The sequence below is a fragment of the Mycetomoellerius zeteki genome, unplaced genomic scaffold (genome assembly GCF_001594055.1).
Source record: "Mycetomoellerius zeteki isolate Tzet28-1 unplaced genomic scaffold, Tzet1.0 scaffold98, whole genome shotgun sequence".
NCBI lineage: Eukaryota > Metazoa > Arthropoda > Insecta > Hymenoptera > Formicidae > Mycetomoellerius > Mycetomoellerius zeteki.
In genome coordinates this window covers 2842807-2861398 of record NW_017258021.1, presented here as the reverse complement: position 1 = coordinate 2861398, position 18592 = coordinate 2842807, and the positions used below count along the sequence as shown (strand labels likewise).

The window sequence follows — 18592 nt, the reverse complement described above, 5'->3', positions numbered from 1 at the left end:
AATCTAATTATCGTGAAACTTAATTTTAGGAAATTCTTAGTATCGTAAAAGGATAATATTGTGGCGACTCACCACCAGAGATCTAACGGGGCTTGCGCGGATTCTTGTGAGCAGCCACACACCTTCCTTTTAAATGGGATCTCGATCTAAAATTCTCCCGGGCGTCTAAACTCTAAGGCAGGTCCCATTACATCGCCTTATTGATGAGTCCAGTAGTGGGGACCAGAACGAAACGCCGCGGTCAACCATAATTTTCGAGTCGACAGAATCATCTTTCATTTTCGGCTAAACCAGCAAAATAATTGCGCCAAAGTATAATCTTCAGCAAGGATTTAGAATCGTAGGATTCATAATCAGAATCTGAAAATTAATTTAGAAATCAATACTAACTGTTTGTGTAACACTGGTAGATACTACTTCGAGTAAAGCAAAACTAAGTACTTGAAGTTTTTACTTTGCAATAAAAAATTCCTTAAAACTGAGTTTTATGATAATTATATTATTTTTTAAAAACTCTGTCTGTTTATTTATTATATTATATTTTTATAAACAATAAGATTCTCATTTTTAGATCGTATATGTGAGAACACAATCGATAAACTAGAAGCCTAGAGAAGATCGGTCGAAGCTAGATCTTTTAATGCTTTTAAATAATATTTAATGTGAATTATACATATATATGCTATAACTTGCATATATACAATATTTGTAGTCCTTCAAACTACGCGCCGAATTTGGTTTTCCGGACTTATATTTTTATATTATATAATATATTTTTGACCTCAAATACGAATAAAACATTATCAAAAAATTAATCTATAGATCAAGTTTCACGAAAATCGAGCATGCAATTTACATATAAAATTAAAGAGTGTGATCTCAAATGAGATCATCAGTCCACAAAAGGTTATAAACTTTTGTTAAAACTTAACTTAAAAGTTAATACTTAAATAAATGCGATTATTTTCTTTAATAGCATATTTTCCAATCCTGCGATTTGCAAGCAATCTTTGAAAACGATTTTTTATATCGTTGTTCTGCCATAACTTTACCGCTGCTTATTTCGCGACGCTAATAATCGCCGATCTTCTCGATAAATGTAGCTTTTCTTTAATTTATGAGCATCTCGGACCGTTAGGTTTGTCGATGTCAGCCTTTTGCTAGAAACTACATCACTTGACTTGGCGGTTGTGATTTTGTTGCCCGATTATTAATATCTTAATGAGTTTTACAAGGATGGATGGAAAGATGCGATGCTTTGTCGGTGGACTCCACGTTTTCATCTCATTCGTTACCGAGAATGAAACGAATGAAGTTAAGTATTTGAACGAATTTATTCGCTGCCGTTACGCTCATGAGAATTGCATATCGAACGAAACGGAAAGGCGTAATATCACCTTCACATGTTTGATCGCTATTAATCGAGTGCCGATATTAACGTTCTCCATCATCCATGAAATGGGTGGCCGATGCGTTTCCATGCAATATTTGCTCGAGTGTAAAGTTATTAATGCATCCAGTGCAGCTGTATCATTGCTTTCCTCGCATTACTATCCTGCCCATTTCATATAAATTGCTTATAAGTTACAAGAACGTTTAATTTGATTTCATTCATATTACGTTTACAAAATATTATACTGGATTATGTTGTTGCATTAACGGAAACAACCTTGTGCCATAACATATAAAGACCGCAGAATCTCCAAGTGTAATACCCAAGAAAATAATTTATTTCAACGCATATACGCGCATGCCAAATTAATTATATATTCTTTATAAGTAATTATTTTTACAGTTAGTAATTATTTTTAATAAGATTAATTGTTGCTGCCATGAGTATTAATTATATGGCGCGATGAATTTTTCTCTGCACCGCAACTTTTCTCCGCTTCGCCGCAAAATTATACCATCTCGCCGATGCAATCTAATCGTGCCTTCTGCAGTACGCAAAGAAATCGCTTTCCGCGATGCTTGCCGGTTCTTCCGTCATCGTACATGCGCACATGAACGTATATTACCATCCATGATTTGATCTAAGTTTTCGTGTAGGTTTCGCGCCGGTTGTCGCGAATTGTCAATAAACGACGATGGATACTTCAAATTATGGTACGAGTCAGCGTGAGTTTTATCGGTCTGGACCGACTGATAACCCTTGCAACGCGGTGCGAATTCGTGCGCTGTCAACGCCGGCGTGTTCCACTTCCTGAGCGTTCGTTCTGTCCGCAAACGCGTGATCCGCGTGGCCATAAAGTCACGCACGCGTGTAAAATCTCCGAGCCACTGCCCCTCGTTGCTCGCCTTTATGGCCGCCCTATGACGCATTCGAACGATTCGTCGACGTCTCGCGTGAGTCGTGGGCGTTCGTTTGCTGACGCAGTACACCGCATGGAGAACCGCGTGTACGTGATCGCAACATTGATAACGCATTGACGGTGCGTGCACGATCATTAGCACGATTACATAATAAGCAGATTCATTAAAAAAAACCTCATCGCGCTCTCGTGAAATTTTAACTGGGTGTTGTAGGCGGAGTAAGTAGGTCGATTTCAATGTAATGGGATCGACTTCGCTACTGATAAACTGTGAAATATGTTTGCGATACGCATATACATGAAAATTATTTCTTGCTTCATTTTATTTTACATAAATGGATAAAAGGATACATATAAGAACGATCTGCGCTGAATAGAACCGCGTTCGTAAATTAGGATAACGGGAGCAATAATAAGCGTGATACGAAGTAAGTCCGGTGAAAGTAGCAGCAGCAGTAGCGATAGCTGTGTCTCTTTTACAATGTAATAATTGTTTTAAGGAGGGCCCGCGCGTTTTCATCTCGCCGCGTTAATATGAGGGTCCGTCTGGTGTAATCGACGAATCAATTGCCGTTGATTTACGAAGATATGCGTGTGCACGCATCGTCGGTCCGGGTGGCACGCTACTTTTTCATGCCTTTTGTGAACACAAGAGAAGCGGTCGAAGGATCCTCGTCCTTCCGTGCGAGCGCAACCGGTCGTTCACGAGTATCGTTGATTGACTCGCGTCGGGTAATTAACCGCGTTCACGGCCGTGTAATGTGCACCGGCAGAGAATTTATATCCATTTGTGAGACAAAGAGCTGACGGGAGAGACCGCGTTCGACGCTCCGCGATTGTGCAATTGGCGAGTCTTTAATTAAACCTATGTATAGCGTCGTCGTGCCAACGATCGTACGACTAATTTAAGACGGCACGCCTGTGCCAGCGACCGCATTTAAAAAAAGAGACCGACTCGGAAGTGCAACGATCGAATTTATTTTATCGGTGTGTCCAGAGATCCTTTAATAAAAGTCTGGATATGAACCACAGTTTTGTATGCAGGTTAGTAGCTTTAACAAAAATCTGCGAGAGAGGATATATATGTACTATCTGTTTCTTTTTCTCATTCTGTTTTATTTATTTCTTCTCTCTCTCTCTCTCTCTTTCTCTCCCTCCAGAAGTGTTAAAACATGGCGGACCAATAAAAAATAATTTTCTCATGTCCAAATTTTTATTAGAGTATCTTTAGGTGTGTCCGATGAGAGGTGGCATGGAGACATTAAATTATAAATATATACACAGTGTCCCGCAATTTTTGGCCAAGCAAGCGCTTGTGTAAATAGAACGGACTAAACTGAGTCGAAAAGTCCTCTACCATTTTGCAATTTTCGCAATAGTTAATAAGATATTAATTACTAAAAATCGCTGAATATTGGTTTTCAATAATTTATTACTCAAATATCAACTTTATAGAAAAACAGCAAGAGACAAAAATTGTTTATTTTCTTCTCATAAAGTTTTGACAATTTTTTTAGAATTTTTTAATACCATATTTTCTCATGTTGGTAAAAATAGTTGCCAATAAGAAAATGCAGTACTAAAAGGTTGATAAAAAATTCTGAAAAAATTCTTAAAGCTCAAACAATAACCGTAAAAGTTAATAATAAAAGCGGATAAAGGTTCTGTTTAAATATAATATATTATATAAATTCTAACGTATTATATAAAAAACTGAAATTGGAATTATTTGCAATGGAACTCGACTACCCGGCAAACACCAACTAACTGTGACACTGCATCAATATTATAATTTCCGACTCAACAATTACATATAAATGTAATATAACACATATTATATGAAACAGTTACATTGTTGAGTAGGAAATTATGATATTGATATAATGTTACTATTTTATTTAGTATTGCTTGGAATGATGATATCTTTAGACAATCAGATTTGGAGTACTATTTTGTATTACAATTTAATAAAATATTATTTTATATCTCGTGTAATAGATTTTTTCGCATTGTCTCAAGAGATTTAATCAAAGACTCAACTTATCGCGTCCATAGAAAATTGTCCTTCGTTTCAATCAAAATCCCAAGCTTTCTTGCGTTATTCAATTTGCGTATAATTAATTCATGTATCGAGCGATCTCTCGCGCGCGTTGAGGAAATTGTCCAAAGATATCATCATTGGCGCGACGGTATGCGTACTATGCGTATTACGTCAAGAAAGGCAGCTTCCATCGTTATTATGCGAATGTAGGCCTGTAGGAGCGTGAAATAACGCAAAACCTGTTACGCGAATAATGTCGCGCACAATAACCCCGGAGAAAACGCAGGTTCATCCGTGAATCTACCGCGATAATCACAAAACGGAACTTCGCCGACAATGCAATTTGCCGTGCATCACCACGGTGCTGGGAATGCAACAAAAAAACCACTTGAGAACATATAGATACTAGTTCAGAGATCAAAATCGGTGTAATCTCGGCGACCAGCGATTCCTACGTCACAAACTCACTACAAGAACGAATTCAGAGTTTTGTGACTGGAGTGTTTTTTTTCTTTTTTTAGCATTAACCAGTTTTTTTAACTCTGAATTCATAATTGCGAAACGTAACTATGATTTAAAAGTATTTATATGGAAAATATTTTAACATTAGAATCATAACGCTATGTAAATTAGCGACAGACTCTAGATTGCTCAGCAAATCTACAAACGTATGGTAATAATATACATCGCATCAAATAATATGACACAATTATATTACACAAAATATTACTATATTTGTATATTATTATATGCGTTTGTAGATTTGCTGAGCAATCTAGAGTGTGTCACTAATTTACATAGCGTTATCATTCTAATGTTAAAATATTTTTTGATATAAATACTTTTAAATGATAGTTACGTTTGAATATTACATAAAAAGTAAACTGCCAAGTAGCGATTATTATGAGATTTATTATAAAAATCGCTTGTCACGATGCGGCCTGCCTGACGAAATAATTTATTGAGTTTAAACGAATGAAAGAGCTTAATATTGTACTGGAGTACTTTAGCTTTTTAGTGCCAACATCTGCACCACAAATGCGAGTAATTCTCACGTATCGCGGCACAAGCGCGCGATAATGTTGCGAACGAAGTAGTATCGGTTGCAGAGCGTGGCGTAAGAACTAAGGATTTACGGTTTGCGATTGTTCCTCGTACATAATCGAGTTTCCGTCCGTTAAGTTCAATTCTTAACGCGAGCGCGCTACAATACACCGATATTGCATGCATTCCACGTGTAGATGGTCGGAAACGTGATAAACAGGTTTCTCTACAGCAGTGATGTCCGGGTGTATCCGGGAAAAGAAGACGACGCGAACGTAAGATATTCGCCAACTTGTGGCAGGTAAAATTATAAAAGCACGTTTGCGTTTAGACGGCAGTATGTAATGGAATAGCTCGTCGAGCAAAATTCTAGGCAGCGAATTATTCTCGCGAGTTGGATCGGACCTTCCCGCAGCCTCGCCGTGCTTGTACTGAAAGCTATCGCGTGAATCATCGAAACCAGTTAAGTTAGGCACTCAGTTAGGCGAAATCAACTTGCTGGCTATCTGTTATTAGATTTTTACGGTGAGCATGATACGAGAAATCGTTAACAGTTAACTCGAAATTGCTTGGAGTCGAGAGCTTCAACGATCGAAGGTAATGTAAATTATCTTGAATATGAGTTGAAGTTGTTAAACATTCCAAGTCGATTGCCTTGTCTTTTGCAATTGCTACAACTATGTTATACAAATAAGTGACATGTGCGAGGAAATTCTTTACGACGTGGGAATTAATTGAATTCGCACTTAGCCGTTAATTAAACTGTCGAAAGTGCGATTCTTGAGACAAATATGGGTGAGACAAAGTGGACATTGTGTTGAAAACGTACTCGAGATGTAAATCGATATCTTGGCAGATATCGAACATTCATTCCAACACGTCGATTTTAGGCGTTCGACGTGTCTTCGTGCTGCTCGATCGTTGAAAATACGAGTTTTTCACGCCGTTAAGGCTTCATCAATACTGAATCGAAGTGCTATGTTAACCATCTGGTGGGTATTAAGTATCTCGGCATCCGGTTCATTTGCTCATCGAGAAATCGAGGACAGGCGTCTATTTATATGGGTGGCTATTTGGCCCGACGCTTAAATCTACTCAGTTCTTAAGTTCGGCGAGTCGCACAGAGCGGGAAGCCACTTGAAGATCTCTTCTAGTTTGCGTGTCGCTCTTCAAAAGCTCTTTTCATCTTCCATCGTACGTTTAATCACGCAGCATCAATTATATAATAAAAGTGCTTTCTAATAGAAACTTTTTAGTATGTAATAAAATATATAGTATGTTATAAAAAATTAGACAGATCCCTAGTAGAAATTTCATGTATGTTTTTAGCTGTCCCTAGACAATTGTACCAACTCTGTAACTTTAGTAACTGAGAAGAAATTATATAGAATCCTAATCAAGATGATAAGGGCCTTGGCACACAAAAAACTTAAGGCAGTAAGACGTAAGGAATTAAACTTAAGCAGTAAGAAAATCAACATGTTGGATTCGCTACTGCTTATGTTATGGCCTTATGGACTCTACTGTGATTGGTCAAATCGCTTACTGTTTACATTTTACTGCTTAAGTTTTTTTGTGTGCCATGGCCCTAATGCTTTGCCTATGAACAAATAACGTCGAGTTCTTAGAATTACACTTACACGTTTTATCGCGACGAATTTGTTATATGAAAATTGACACGAAAGTGCGATTGAATGTATCATAGGTTTCGTGAGATATTGGTGTGGTAGTATATAAAGATATGTCTGTGCGTTGGAAAAACAGCGACATCTAGGCCGGTATTCATAGTCAGATCTTATTTCAAGACCGTCTTAAGTAATGTCTTAAGACGCAATGCGGTCCTCTGATTCGTGACATCTCAAGACTGAACTTAAGACGGTCTTGAATATAAGAACTGACTATGAATACCAGCCCTAGTGATTATGTCGGAGTTCGAGCTTCGCTTTAGGATCCCCTGAGTTAGGGCACGTATAAAAAAATACGTGTCTCTCTTAGATTTCGTGTTTAACAACATATTTCATGGAGAATCAAATCAGTTCCGGACAGTTGTGAAACTTCCTTTGTAAGCAGTTCTCTTATGATAAATTATTATGGTATATTATTAAATCAAATTTTTTTATGATAAGACTCTCGGCACAGAAGATTCAATTTCGAATTTTTTTATGATTACGTTAATCTTGGTAGTATATAAATAGCTTTACAATGTCTACGTTGCGGAACTCGCTTCGCAAGAGTACATTTATATCGCTGTATATCTCTGTTCTTCGCTGCAATTTTGTGCAATTCTCCATTATGTTATGCATCGTCGACCTATATCGTTTTGGTCTGCAAACATGTTTCGGCATTTAAAATGTAAATCTTCCAACACATAATCAAGTTGGCTCTCTCTTTATCCCTTTTTTCTCACGTTTTTTTTTATTAATACAACGATTGATTAAAGATGGAAAGGCAGCTCGCCCCCCAAGAAAGCAGCGGTAAATGGAGTACAAGGTGTTCCCTCATAGTATCCGGAGGAAAAATGCGATTACCACCGACTGCGAAATCAACTTTCTTTCGCGGACTCAGCTTCTCTCGTCCACGCGAAGCGCCGCACGGCACGCTTCATTAATTCGCTCGTGGCATAACGATCGCGCGTCGCGCGTCGCTGGGTCCGAATCCTCGTCTGTTTTGCAACCTGCAACCACCCGCATTCTTCCGCGTCGTCCAGTACTTTTTATGAAGTTTCCTGTCACGTACGAATGTCCGAACGAATTAACCGATTGCGAATGAAATACGAGCCTAGTATTTTTGATTTGTTCGCATACAGTCAGATTTCGAGATACAAAATATCTCGTCTATCCAATAATACTCTATCGAGATCCAAGCCTTGATGTCTTCCTCATCTATATGAAAGTTTCTATTAATTTTAAATTGACTTTTTTCTTATAAATACTTGATTACATATATCCCTTGATAGACATACATCCCTAGAAAATTAGTTACTTGTCAGCTACTATAAACAGAGTTAACATAACTGTTCAATGACTGTTAAAAGATGCATGAAATTTCTATCAGAGCAATGACTTCTTTTAATGTTTGATTTTAAATAATTTCGTAATCAACAACAAACTACAAACTAAAGTTCGATTGAAATCCAGAGACATGGTAGTGTTTCGGTGCTAAGAAAAACGCATAGTGTTTTAGCGCGAGACAGTACAGTGTATCTTTATTTTTTTAACATTAAACAAACAAATAATGAAGAAAATATACGTATATATATATATATAAATAATAGAAAAGAGAGATGACTTGCGGCAGGGCAGATTGAACAAATAAGATACTCCGTTGAAATTTAATTAAATTTTTATTACGTTCGTGTCAGTGACGTAGCAGTTTCAAATTTTGCAACATGCTTTCCGCTTCTCGGAGCGAAAACGCATGTCGCGAGATAATGCGCGAGCGCGTGGTGCAACGCATGCTTGCACGTCGACCATGTGAAATGCAGCTGTAATGTACAACACGTGGCGTGGCGCGAACCTCCGATCCTGACGGAAACTAATATTTTTCCAAGTCATTCCCCAAGTTAATCCGTGAATCCATTAGGTACTCTCGAGCCACTTGGATTATATCACGGTGATTTAAAGACGACGAGATGTAGTAGCTTTTTTCGATACGTAAGTGTTTCGATAAATTAAGTGATCTTCAGGAATGCAAGCAAATAATGAAATCTTTCCGTTTAATTTAAAGAAAGCTTTACTCAACAAACTTTTCAATTTATTAGTAATTCAATTCTCAGTAGTATTTTATCCTTCCTATAAATTAACTATTTAACCATCAACTGCAGATATGACAACTAATTTAAGTTCTAAAGCATCATGTTTGAAATACAGAATGTAAGTAAATTTCAGTTTTATGGCGAATGATGGAGAAGGTTCAAAGTTTTTTTTTGCCTACAATTCAGAACTTCATAGTACCAATCATACAGATTATACAACTGGCTAAAATTCTCGCTTCGGGTTCAAACGACCCGTTGCTCGAGAATTAATTATTTCGAAGTAGGACGCAACACAGTTCATAATGCAATCTCTATTCTCACATTCTAAATTCTCGACGCGACTTTGGCAAGGTATCGATGGAGAATACTAGACCAGTGTTTTCCTCGTTAGTCGAACGATTCTCTCAAGAGTACTCCGTTAACTGCAGCTCGCTGCATGCGCGGATACGAGCGTTGCAGTAACACGCTCGCGTGGATCTTTTCTCCTGCATTTTTCCCCCGTTTACGGTATTGTTCGCGCCAGTTCGCGAGTATCCGGCCGAGAGAGAACCAGCATGCTCGCGCGCCCGACCGCTTCCTGTGACCTTGGCGTCCCGGCGTACAGCGACGCCCGTTCTCGCGCGCCGGCTTACTGAGAAAGCGAAGCGAGCGAGACTCTCATTCATTGTCCGCGATACGCGATCGGCGATAATTGACGGAGCGGGAACGCGCGCTCGGTCATCTTCATTCGTTCCGCGGAATGCCGCGGATGCCGATTCCTCGAGCGGTCGTTCAACTCACCGTGCGCACAACTCGCCTCGGACCACCGACGGCACCGACCCCATCTCGGCCGCTTCGTACTCCCGCTCGGATCGCTCCGCTTGGATCGCGGAAAAGCTTGGACGCTCGTACACCAGCGCGACGCGACGCGATGCGACGTATCTTTCCAAAAAAGTGTCCGACATAGCGAGAAATGCAGTCGCAGTGTATGGTTACCGCTCGATGCTCCGCTATCGAAAAACACGTTATGATAATATATAACAATTATAAACAGAATAATCAATAATAATTTGAAAGTCAATTTAGACTCTCATGAATGAATCAATAAAAAATAGATGCTTTTAATTGAGCCAAAACACGGGAAGTCAATGTGTAAGAATTATTATTAATCTATGCAATTGATAATAATCAAACATGTTTCAAAGATGAAAGAATATAAAATCAATAATGTAAATGCCTATAAGAATCTGTCTTATAATTATAATAATAATTATAAAATTAATGTAAAGACAAAAGTAAGGTATAATATTTTCTATAAATAATTGCTCATATAGTCTACAGTACTAATTCTCAATTGTTCTCATTTCATGATACTATAATAATTATAGCAATGGGTAGCGTAGAATTAAATAAGAAAGTGTGTTACAAATTTTGGATTTTTAACGATCAAAAAATTTACTAATTTTAATACAATTCTTTTGTCTAGAAAGAGATTTTTCAATCGTTATTTTAAAGAACTTCAATTTTTATCTTTCTATGTAAAATGATGTTTAACACAAAAAACGACAAATGTTTACTTGCTATTTGCACTTGTGATTCTATAAGAATCATCGTTTGCTAATCGCGTCGTTATTACTTTGTTCGACGAAAATTGTTACGAAACCTATTTTGCAAGTTAATTCCACGGATCCAATAAAATGCAGATGTTGCAATATTCTATTCTTCATGAAATATACATACCAAATATTCAAGCAACCCAACGAAAACAACAGGCCATAGAGATTGACACTGTTTGACTTTACATTTTTTTATTAGCTTCTGATCGAGAAATGAATTAATATGCGCTTGAATGTACAAGTACACATAGTTGATGACACAAAATTTAATTTATTTGCTCGATGTGTCCAAGATATAGGTAACTATTTTAAAAGTCAAGTTATGGTGTCGCAGATTCGATATTTATATTTTTTATAAATATGATCATCTAGCTCACAGGCTTGTCCAATTTGAGCTCCGAAATCAAAATGCAAAAGAATTCAATGTGAGTAAGATTTTGTGCGTAAAGTGTTGTTAAGCGTCACTCAGACGCGTATCAACACTTATAGTCTCCGAAATTTTACCCATATTGATTTTTGAATCGATGGTTTTGCATTTTAGCTCAAATTGAACAAGCCTGATCCAGTTTGTAACATGTAACAACAATAAACAAAAGTATAGAAACAAAAATTATTGCTCGTCCAATGGCCTTCAACTTTTGTTTATATTTTTTTATTCTCTAAACATATTCCGAGGTTATTCCAAATAATGTTTTATATATTATTATTTTTATTATTATTATTATATATTATACACGCCACGGGAATGCCAAGCAATCGGTTTACGAGGTTTCAATCAAGCGAAACTACGCGTATCGCGGTTTCTGCACGCGACCCGTGCGCTATTTCGCGGTCGGAGAGCCATGGGAGTATGACCGTCAATTTCGCGGCTATTTTCGAAACAAAGCGCTCACGATCGACAGCTGCGAGCGCGTAGAAGGCCCGCTCTATACACAGACACAGCTCGTTCGTAAAGTATCGCGGCGCGCCGCTCCATTCTTATTACGCGCCCCGCGTGCGTAATGCGTGCGATGGGCGGGAGTGAGTAAATGTCGCGCACTGACATGCGTACCGCATACTCGGCTCGGTGGTGTCTGCCAACTCAATTGTTGGAGACAACGCTCGTTTATGTCGAAAAGTCGCGCTTCCTGGTACGCGGCACAACGGCGCGTACAACCAGCCCGCTTAGGAATCGCGCGCGACGCGATTTATATTATTAATTATTGCGAATTAACGAACTATGGCCGTTTTATCTAACGCCTCGTTGAAACGCCGTTATACGGTCGTTTTTCAGATTTAGAGGAAGCAACGCCGATGAGCGATCGCAGCTGAGGCGACGAAGCGCGATATCTGATTAATGCAACTGCATTCTTGGCATGCAGCGATGAAAATTGCGAAGATAACCGCTATAAATTATAAAAGAAACTTTATAAATTCGTTACAAAGTTAAGATTGGAATGTTTTAGCAACGATAAGTAATTTCCGAGAAAGGGAACGTAGTTGTGTATTCTCCTCTTTAAAAGGAATTATTTTTTAATATCCTCCTCATTAATTCTCTAGAGAAAAAACGAGTTCTATAATACGCAGATAATTGAGCAAATATTTCTGAACCTGCGGACTTAATTCGCAAAAGTTTGTGATTTATTGGTCCATTTGTAGGAATACACCCGTCGTAAAAGTTTTCACATATAAAAATTTGGCTTCCAAGACTTCTAACGCGATCGTCAAATCGTTATTTCTCATCGAGAGAGATCCGGATCTGCACCTGCGAACGATAAAGACTCAGGTCGGTTCGCGTATCATTTATACTTGCCAGTTAAGGATTCGTAGAGCCGTATATCAACGCCGTGTTCTTTGTCTCGACAACATCGAGAGAGGCTGCATTCCATTTTTACGTTCTTACTCCATTCGAATCGCTACACCTCGTGAGACGTTCTATCTAAATATTTATGCGCTCCGAAAATACTCGGAGTACCATCGTGTGTAATTTTAAGAATGTATCAGGTGTATGGTAGTCTCTGTGAAAAGTGACTGGAATTGCAAATTTATACTTTTTGTATAAAAATGAATATGCATATAAAAAACAATTTAATGAGATTAATATATCCAACAATAACATTTTATAGTTTAAATAAAAATTTTCTCACATTTTATCTTAATTATTTTTTAGTAACGTGTCTACTTCTTACTGAAATAATTTTTTATTTAGCTTCTACATCATCGCTAAATTTTTATAATTTTTTTTTTAAATACGTGCAATATATCCTTAAAAAAGCCATTTTCACTGATATTTTTCCAAAATTATCATATTTTCATGAGGTGGAATTACTCTAAATAATAAAACTAAAAACTTAATAAAAATCTAACATCGTTTTATTTAAATATCAAATTATACAAATAGTTGATATTTTTTAAATTATATTCCACGATTTAATGAATAATTGTTTTTTTATATACGAGTAATCTGTACTTATGCCTGTAAGAAGAAAAGGAGTAAAAATGTAACTCTGGATGCATATTCTACAGAAATATACTGCGTACGCATACGTCGATCGAAATAGAAATTGCGGAAGGCGACAGAACGGCGACGGATTAATCGTAAGACCGGAAGCTGCGCGATCATGTGTCACCGCTCGGCACCGTTCGCCATCTCTATTTTCCATTCACGATCGAAGTAAATCGATCGGATTTCAATCCTTGACATAGAATGTGTAGATTAATAAAAACGAAGTTTTATTAATCTACACATTCTATTTCTCACAACATTTTGCATTATAAAATACTTTCTTCAGGAAAATAAAAATTTGGATTTGTGTCAGTACAAAAATGTTATTTGGTGAAATAATTTTACGAAATTTTCCGAAGCAAGATGAATTTAAGTTTTAAATTCGTGTCGAGATGAAAAGAAAAAAAATAAAATTTTTTTCTGAGGTAATACGCGTGAGATACGAACAAGAAATGCTTGCTTGCATTCACGTTTCTTGGAGGATTGAATAAAAGAAGCAGGAGAAATGACCGAAAAATGAGAGAAAGAGAAAAAAAAGCGAAATACGTGCAAGTAAGGCCGGATAAGTATGTATATGCGAGCGGTAAAAGTGCATCGGCCGTTTAATTTCGGCTTTCCAGACGCCGAAAATATTCGCGCCACATTTTTCTCTGCGGCACAGCTTAACGACTAAGGAATTCCTGCGGCATCAGTGTGCCGGTGTCGGTTACCTAATTATAGTTGCACATAGAAATCTGTAAGGGGACACCGTGTGTACATCCGCAACAGAAAGGGAGTGAAAGAAGGAGAGAGAGAGAGAGAGAGAGAGAGAGAACAAAGCAGGACTGCGCCTTACGCATTCGGCTTGTGCAATGAAAGCGCACATCGTGCGTAAGACACGCGGAAGGTCGCGTCTGTGCGTGCGTACGACGCGTTTCCGCGGATTTATTTTTCATAGATGATTTAAAGCCATAGCAGGAAAAGTATAATGGTGCAAAGGATTCTTGACAATGCTACTCTTAAAATGTTTAGTGATTTAAATTATATTTGATTTTTTAATTCATTTGATTATTTTAAAATTTAAATTATAGAGGAGAAGGTAGTATTATGGCACCCCAGTTATATTATATACAATAACTACATATGTTAATAATCAATATTTAAGTTTAAAACTTTACAATTACATTCGTTAAAATGTTGTTGAATCGATTCTGGACTCAAAGTTACGAAATATTTATTACTTAGGATATTATTAATAAATATTTGGCGACATTGCATAATGACTCGAAGAAAAAAATGGGTGGTAATATGGCCTTTCATAAAAATAGTCTTAAAATATTAGTTTTGTTTAGAAAACAGTATTTGGCTACAAAATTAACAAAGAAGTAAAACATTTTAAAATGTATGCAAATGAATGTATATACATTCACATAACTTTTGCATATAAGCTGCTCAGTACTAGAAATCTCAGTACTAAAAATAGCACACGTAATATAAACTATAGATTAACAGTAGAGCTACAATCGATTATCAAATAATTATTTTAATATGAAAATCTTAAAAAAGAGGTCGTGAGTAATCAATATCCATAGATGGCCATATTAGCAAAATGCCATAGTATTGTTTAAATTTGCATAACACAAAATAGTATAGTCAAATAAAATGTTAAATAGCAAATAACGCACTCAAAAATACATAGTATTCATGTGATAATACGCTCAAGTTTAAGAAAAATGAGGAAGTAGGTGTAATTAAATGCTAAAGTGCTACCTCAGAAACGTTTCGAAATACTTGAAAGTAAAAATGTGTTAATAAGTGCTGGCTATTGAGTGTTGGTAATATTAGCGTCATGGTGTAACGGCGAGCTACTGAACTAATAATTTCATAAGTAATCATTAGGATTCGCTATATAATATAATAGTGGAGATATTAAGGGAGGCCACAATATGTACATACTGGCCATAATACTACCTTCTCCTCTATATATAGTAATAGATAAAATATATAATTATTTATTTTTTTTATTTGACGAATATATATATATATTAGATATAAATTTATTTACACATAATATACATAATATACATAATAAAAAAACTATTTTTAAGCTAAGCCATCGAAAAACATTTTAAGATATTTTATTTTGTTTATTATTATTTATTATTGTTTATTAAAATATTTATTCACTATGTTGCAAAAAGTAGCTCTATGTTGTATACAATTTTTTTTAGAAAAATTTTTAATCGTCGCAGCTGTTATTATTCCTAATGTCTGAAATATTTCATTAATTAATTCATTGAGGTGTGTTTTTTGATTTACCTAGAGAAAAAAAAATATATATATATATCGAAAGGAGTCACAAATAAGGAAATGCGCAGGTAGCTCGGTTATTCGATGATCTGCGTGTTCTAATTTGATGACTTTACATGGATATGTAAAGTAGCACAGCATTGCTGCAGATCGAATCACTGACGCTACGTTATTCCGGTAAAATGTTGTCGAGATGAAAGCCTATCACGATCAATCCAGACAGAGAAGCGTCTGCATTATTCATCAGCCTCTGGGCGAAGCAGAGAAGTAAAATTTACATTATTGATTACGGACAGAAAGCTATTACATCTTCGTAAGACACGGGGTCGCAGTCATCTGACACGATGATTCCTTACACAGGTAAAACGTTGCGTTGTGTACTCCTTAAATCACATCATTTAGATTAATCGTCGCTGTTTTCACCTAGCACTTCACGCGATTCCCATACCGTGTTAGTGGATTTAAATGACTAACAATAAGATAAGTTTGTGACGTTTCGTTTGCAAATGAAAAAAAAACGTGAACTCTAGTTCTTACTTATATATTGCTTGTTAAGAAATAATTACAAATTAATTGAAACATAATTAAATAAATATTGATTTCGCTAATTTGAAAGAACTCAAAATTAATTAAAATTTAAAATGTTCGCTATTCAGTATCTTCGCGAATATATTGACTATAGATATTAAAATAAAAATAATTTTATAGCTCCAATAATAAATCAAATATAAATAAAACGTTTATATGAACCTCCGCGGTTGTTAGTGCATAAATAATATATTTATAAGACGATAAGGTATAATTGGCAAACCATTGGAATGTACTTATCAACTAAGTTAATTGTAAAAGTTGCAGTTAATTTAGTTGGTAAGTACATTCCAATTATTTGCGAATTATATCTTATCGTCTTATAAATATATTATTTACGCACTAACAACCATAGAGGTTCATATAGACATTTTACTTATATATGATTAGAAATGTTTTCAACAGCACTTCGATGAAGTTTATCGAAAGTAACCGCGGATTCGTTCATTATCTCATTGACCGCGTTCGGTATTTACGTGCCGGCTCTTAGTACCGTTTGAGAATTTAATTCCGTAGCATGGCGCTCGGTAAATCGTGGGTGTACGAACGGTGTTCTTATGAATGCACAGAATCTCACGTTTCCAATGGCTACACCACGCACGTTGTAGGGTCGGTATATTCAGAGGTATACTTAGCGGAGCGCACTTCTACATAATATGGTTGCAACATTATAAGTGGCCACGAAAAGAGACAACGTCATGCGCAATGCGGCATTGCAATCTCGCGTGCATTCATCGATTCGTATTGATTCTTAAGCGCGAAATACAAACCGATATGAGATTTAGCTATTTGGACCACGACCTTAGCGACGCCGAGTAATTTTTCTTGATGGAACTTAATTGCGTAAACAAGGTTCTATTTATTACGGTAATTTACTTTGTGATTGTATTCGTCGTCTTTCACAGTAAGACGCACGTCGTGGTCTCTGGACTTTTATAATATATACCTAACATAATTTGATCGTGTGATCAATTATCTTTTATTAGCGTAATGTTACACAAAGTTCTTATAATTTTTATGTGCGGTGTACGTCTAATAATAAATTATAATTAAACTGGACACTAAAAACTCTCGAAACATGTAACTCAATCTTCTTCGATAAGACTTTGAATTCGGTCTTCTTTCTACTTTTAATATTTGATCAATCTTTTTGAAAAAGTTTAATAATTAAATTTGAACCTTAGACGTTGATTTCTCGCGAGATTTTTGGTCCACATTTTTTTCGATCAATCTTTTTGAAATGCTTTAATAATTAAACTTGGAACTCAGACGTTAATCTCTCGCGAGACTTTTTATCCATATCTTCGTGCTGTCTTGTCTCTTTAAAATTTTTCTTGACTTCTTAAACCTCGCATATATTCTCACCTCACAATTTGCTCTGGCAATCTCTTGAGTTTCACTTTTCTGCAACTTGGGCGAGGGTTACTCGGCCTTACAGCACGGTAGGGTGCATATTGTGTGCACCTGTCGCTTGACCTAAGTAAGAAAAAATTCTCTCGGCTCGTCGCCATTCCCTCTTTCTCTTTATTCTCGGTTTCCATAACGCTCACTCTCGTTCGCACGCCGCATTTGGGCAGAACATTTTCCGAGGACAAGTACGATGCGTCCAGCGCGCGTCTTTGAATCGCGGTAGTGTGTCATTCTAAAAATAGAGAGAGGTTGAAACGAGAGGGAAGCTAAGACACGAGAGAACGAGTGGTAGCAGGACGAGAGGAAAGGCATGGAAGTAGAAGGAGAGTAGAGGCACGAAAAGGCTGAAAGAGAAAAAGAGACGTAGAAGAAAAAGGAGAGAGAGGGAAGGAGTACCTCCATAGTCTCGGTCGTGAACCCGAGGAACGACCTCGGTGAAACGTCGAGTAAAGAGAAGCAAGAGAGAAAGAGTGAGAAAGAAAGAAAGAAAGAGAGCGGGGTAGACGAGAACGTTAAGAGAAGGAGAAAAGGCAAGATAGAATCACAGGAGAACGATGTGGACGGGGAGGGATATTAAATTAAACAGCGCGAAAAAGAGATTCAAAGGCGATATGGCGAACACAAACATATCAGCGAACGCCTTAAAAATTTCGCTCGCGATTTCGGATATCGCCCTGTCTCGAAAATGGAGAGAAACCAAGAAGTGCGCGCGGCGAAGATGCGTGAGATTACCACTTTCTAATTTTGAACCCTCCGGATAGTGTCGGTTTACGATGGGATCGAGCTGGCCACCGTGTGGCCCTCTGTTTATAAACTCTTTCGGCTGGGGATATGTGTACGCAGCGCTGGAATTTTGTCAAATTATCGAAGAGAGTTACAGCGTTCAAGCACAGCCAAGAAGGAAAATGCATGCTCATTAAAGTAAAACGCCGTAAATGAATTGGGACGCAAGGCGCCATACCTTTCTAATTGCAAGATTGTTTTCTACTTTCAATTCGCACGCTACGTAACCTGAATTAACATAATTTTTTAATTATAAATTGAAACTCTAGGAAATTTCAAAAAGCGGAACCG

At 37.0% G+C, this 18592-nt stretch overlaps 1 protein-coding gene and 1 pseudogene across 1 annotated transcript in view; one reads left to right on the top strand and one right to left on the bottom strand.

Annotated features, from left to right (window-relative positions):
- Positions 1 to 18592, top strand: part of LOC108730936 (uncharacterized) — a 59803-nt gene that overhangs the window by 4573 nt on the left and 36638 nt on the right. The gene's annotated exons all lie outside the window — the stretch shown is intronic.
- Positions 15690 to 18164, bottom strand: LOC108730935 (uncharacterized; annotated as a pseudogene).